This window comes from Dipodomys spectabilis, unplaced genomic scaffold, assembly GCF_019054845.1.
Source record: "Dipodomys spectabilis isolate Male_0828 unplaced genomic scaffold, ASM1905484v1 ptg000121l, whole genome shotgun sequence".
NCBI classification, from domain to species: domain Eukaryota; kingdom Metazoa; phylum Chordata; class Mammalia; order Rodentia; family Heteromyidae; genus Dipodomys; species Dipodomys spectabilis.
In genome coordinates, this window is record NW_024870798.1 from 526,023 (window position 1) to 531,380 (window position 5,358).

The 5,358-nt window shown below is 34.9% G+C and overlaps 1 pseudogene; it reads right to left on the reverse strand.

Moving 5' to 3' along the window:
* Positions 1-409: 409 nt before the first annotated feature.
* On the reverse strand, positions 410-506 carry LOC122115562 (annotated as a pseudogene).
* Between the last annotated feature and the right edge of the window lie 4,852 nt (positions 507-5,358).

The window sequence follows — 5,358 nt, forward strand, 5'->3', positions numbered from 1 at the left end:
GTCTGAAAAAAGTATATTTTAAAATATTTAATATTCTGTTTGTATAATGTCCATAATCTATTTCTTTCTCTCCTAGATAAAATAGTTTGAATTCGACATTGTTTTATAATATATAGGTTCATTAATAAATGTGTCCTTTCAGATTGCTTTCCATATGGAAACAGTTTAAGATTCCTTTAATTCCTAGGTCCTTATAGAATTTTATTTCTTTGGGATAAAATGACAATGTTATCTTATTTCAAAAGTTTTATAAAGGTTATGTTATGTAAAGGCTTTTCTAAAAAAGTGAAGATTGAATATGCTGATGACAAAATAACTGTTATTTCTACTATTTACATGTATTATTGCACTTGTATATTTGTAATCAACTTTTTAATAACGGTTTTTCATTTCTTGCATCTGAAGAATGAAAAATATGTAATACTTCACAAATTTTCATATCTTCCTTGTGCAAAAGCAATGTTAATCTCTGTATTGTAATTCGGGTAGAGGAGCTGCTGAAGCATGTAGTATCCTGTAAATTTAAGTAGTTAATGATGCAATCTTAAGACAGGCATATATTCTAGATTACCTATTTGTAACAAGGAAACCTTATTGTTCCCATATTTGCTATTCATCTTATTTCTGTAAAATTCTGTGTATGGTGGAAAAAACATATTGTTTGTTCGATTGCTCACATTTGCAATTTTTGTCAATAACTATTTTAAGTCTTTTTCATTTGAAATTTGATCATACTTTGAAGCCTTTATAGCTACGTCCAAAGGTGATGGATTTTTAAGTACTTATTTATTAACTGATTTAGCTTTGTGGAGGTAATGGACTCAAAGTAAGCCATGCTTAAGAGCTATTTCTAAAATCCTGCAGCTTAAAATTTACCAAATGAGGTCTTACTGGCACAAATGTCTGCCTGACCCATTACCCTTGCTCCATGTAGGAACAGACCAATCAGATCATCTTACCCTGACAGCATAAATTGTCTTATTGGAGCAAAACTAATCTTAGTTACAAATGATCATAGAGTGACAAACAGGTCAGACAAAGCTGGGCGCTGGTGGCTCATGCCTGTAATCCTAGCTACTCAGGAGGCTGAGATCTGAGGATCACAGTTCAAAGCCAGCCCAGGCAGGAAATACTGCGAAACTCTTATCTCCAATAAACCACCAGAAAACCGGAAGTGGTGCTGTAACTCAAGTGATAGAGCACTAGCCTTGAGCTGAAGAGCTGAGGGACAGCGCCCAGGCCCAGAGTTCAAGCCCCATGACTGACAAAAAAAAAAAAAAAAAGAAGTGTTCAGGCTAGAAGGTATTTTTTCATAATATAATTGTTTATTACACCCTATCATTTCAAAACTAGCTAAAGCCAAGAATGTGAAAAAATTATTCATATGCATGATTACCTCATGTCCTGGCCTGTCTACCATCCAACCAGGCAGGAGCTTACACCACTGATTTTCTATCACAAAATATATTCTATAGCTCCAGGAGAAGTTCATATGTTTCTCCTCGTTATTAGGCCTTAAATTGGTAATGTTTTAATTACAGTGTTTCCTCTTGCCTCTAGGCTGTACATCTCTGAAGGGTAAAGCTTTAGTTCTAATTCTACTAAAAAACTGATGTAGAGGTAATGGAATAATACTCTAAAACAGTTGTCTTTTATACCCTTACCACAACAGAACAATGCAAAACATTTTCTTATATTATATATAATTATATATTTTATATTCATATGTGCTGATTTTATATTTCACACAGTGAATCTTACTGGAATTAATTGATAATTTGACAGATTAATTGATATTTATTCCAATAAACATATTGGAATATAAATAATCAGGATTAGAATATATATTAGAATACAAAAAGTATCAATGCAATGTTTTCGGTATAAACTTGTGATACTTTCTAAGTGTTCTTGGTCTTCTGAATTCACATGGTAAAAAAAAAAAAAATGTTGTTTTCCTCTAATCTATAAGGGATTTTACTCTGCTGCTCTGTTTATTGTTTTAACTCCCTAGTCCCAAACTGTTTTTCTCCATATTTCAGAAGCATTCCTACTGATTATACTCAAATTTTGCTGATATGATGTCTAAAAGGTATTATTCTTCTACAAGATCCACGGGTCCTAGGATCCCAGGTCCCAGTTATCCACATCATCAGATAACTAGGGCAAGAGTTCTCACCTAGGCCCATGCAACATGCAAACAGAAAGTAATTGAAGATCCATCTCAATTTCTCATTTCCTACATTTCAGGGCCCCAATTCCTTGAAATGCAGGAATTAGCAGTAAGCAATTGGGAAATGCAAGGCAACTTAAAATGCAAGATGAGATAACAAAATGTGAAAGTACAGTAATTCAAACTTTCAATTTTCAGGTGACCATCCCATATGAGTGAAAAATACCACAAATGTCATAAGATTATTTGTAATACCCCTCTCCTAATGATTAATGAATGATGTCAGTCCAGCATCAGCAGGCCAAAAAATAGTTGCTGGAATGATAGATCCATAATTAGTCTACCAATGCTAGGAATACTTGTCATAGAGTTCAAATATAATTCAGAAAAAACATTAATTGAGAAGATCCTTAGTGCTTCAAAACACTGGTACTTCAGTAAAACTTAGTTCTGTAGTGTAAAAATATTGTCATTCTCAAACAAATGATAACCTACATTTAATTTCCTGAAAGTATATTCCTTTTCAAATAAACTTTTTAAAATCACATTTGCCAAAATAACACTTTACAAGTAGATGATATTTAGTGACGTTATTAGTTTTTCAAGTGTAGGGAGCAAGTTACAACAGAGTTGATTTATTTACCCAGCACTAATGCCAAACAGGTTAAACCATTCATTAAAGTGTAGAAATAGGACTCCTCACCATTTGTGTTTTTCAGTAGGTGCCTTCGAAAATTTATTAAATAGATCAGCCTCCCATATTTCAAACCAAAACATTAGCAAATAAAGTAAATTTCATCACGTAATAAGAACATTTTAAAAAGTCTTAAATAGTTGCCTTATCATATGGTGTTTTACGTTTTCCCTATCTGTCTAACATAGTAAGAAATATGACTTTAAGTCTTAAATATGGGTATGCATCAGAGATTTGACAAACATAAAATCTGTCTTCTATTTCTATCATATTCCTCTACAGTAGTAAATTTTAGTTTTTTCCTTTTTCCAAAACTCATAGGTATTAGAAAGTATTATCCCATGTAAAATAAAATAATCACAAACCACTGTTCAATGCCATTTATAAAACTGGTAGTTAGGAATACATTCTAAGCCATTTTTAAACTTTCTTGTTGACTACAGAGTAATCTTCCAAATGGAAGGGAATAAAATCATGTCTAGGTGCTTCATGTCTCCAGTCTTGATAATTGTTACTTCAGAATTATGGAAATATCAGCTGACATCAGTTTAAGTATATGCAGAATTGAAACTCCATGGAATGTATATAAACCTTTCAAAGTACTAACAGACAGTTTAACAGAATGACTATCAGGAAGTTGAAACCAGAGAGGAATAATAGTAAAGACATAGAATGAATGAAAAATGGAACAAGGGTCAAGTACAGCTAGAATACTCAATGTACACATGTGAGAAAGGAAGTGGTAAATCGGAAATAAATCTTGTAGAAGGGGTTGGTTGAAAATGATAGAAGGAGGGGCTGGGAAGGTGGCTCAGTAGAGTGCTTGCCTTCCATGCTTGAGGCCCTGGGTTCGATTCCTCAGCACCACATTAGCAAAAAGAAAAAAGCCGGAAGTGGCGCTGTGGCTCAAGTGGTAGAGCACTAGCCATGAGATGAAGAGCTGAGGGACAGAGCCCAGGCCCAGAGCTCAGGCCCCACAACCGGACCCCCCCCCCAAAAAAAAAAAGAAAATGATAGAAGGAGTGACTCTGATCCAGGAACATTGAACAATTAGATGGACATATTTCATTGTAACACACTAACACAATCTTTTGAAATTCAGTGAAAAAACACAACAAAAAACAAAAACACACAAAAAGAACAACCAAACAGCAATCTCTATAGAGTATGATGTATGATTATGACCTCTCAAAATTTTAAATAGTTAGTGAAGGACAATCCTGGGAAAAGCATACAAAGTTGTTTAAAGTGGGCAGTTTGGGGTAAAGGAGAATTTTTAACAGATTTAAATAGATTGTCTAAGGTTATAAATCACCTACATCTGCTTCAAATATTTTCTTCTGTGAGTTCTCTTGGTCTGAACTGCATACTCCAGTCCTGAGCCACACTTGATAGCTTGTGAAGATAGAATGGAAGTAACAAGATCAAAAACCCATTACTCCACTGGAGAGGAAACAGTCCTCTATGTTTTCTCTCATTTCTATGGACTACTTTTATTCATAAGTTTACGTCAACTGATTTGAATTATATATTTCCTTCTTTGTTCTGGCAAAGTAATTGTTCAAAATAATTCACTAAATATTATTTTCCATTTTTTTCTATCATGCTGTTTACTTGTCCAAGCGAGTCCATTAAACTTCCCCCTTGCATTTGCTTGCCACGGAAAACCAGAATCAATGATAATGAGGACAATCTCTAATGGAAAACTTTGTCTCCAAAATACCCGTCCAAGAAGCTGTGATCACAAATATTTAGCTATACTTTTTTCTTTTTCTTTTACCTTGAAAGTCTTCTTGTGTCTAAAGTGCCCTCAAAAATAAATACTCCACCAATTTTTGGTTCAATCACTTCTAACCTTAAAGATATATTTTGCTAACAAGATGCTTAGAGGTAACCGAAGAATACTGCACTTTTATCTTCTCTCTTAAGACTCTCCTTAGATACCATATCAGGACTAGTGAAGTTATTCTTTGCAAAATTATTTCAATAGATTATTTTTCTCTTTGTCTTGCATTTGCTCAACAAGATGTATGGGGAAGAATAGAGTTAAATCACCCATACCTTTGAGGACAGAGTCTGTTACAAAAGAACAATGCTCCTATGTTCTATTTCTCTGTCCTCCTCTTAGCTCTTGCCGGATTTCTCACTTATCACAGATTCTTGGCTTCAAGTCTAGTGAAGGTGAAGGACTATAAGGCCTCCCCCATTGCTACATTGTAGGGCTAGATCTCCGGCAGGAGGTAAGCATGAATGACGCAAACAAGGAACACATGTTGGGAGAACAGGTTTAAGCATCTCTGGTTTATTTCTGCACAAGGGTTGGGATTTTATAGCCCCAGCTTTCCCAACCTCCTGAGTCCTTGCCAACCAATTACTTAGCAGACAATTGATGATGGGCACTGCTGGGTGACAGGCATTGTTTGGTCCCGAGGGGCATGTAGGGAGCTTGGACAGCTAATGGCTGGCAAGCTAGGCAGACATGCCTGTGGGT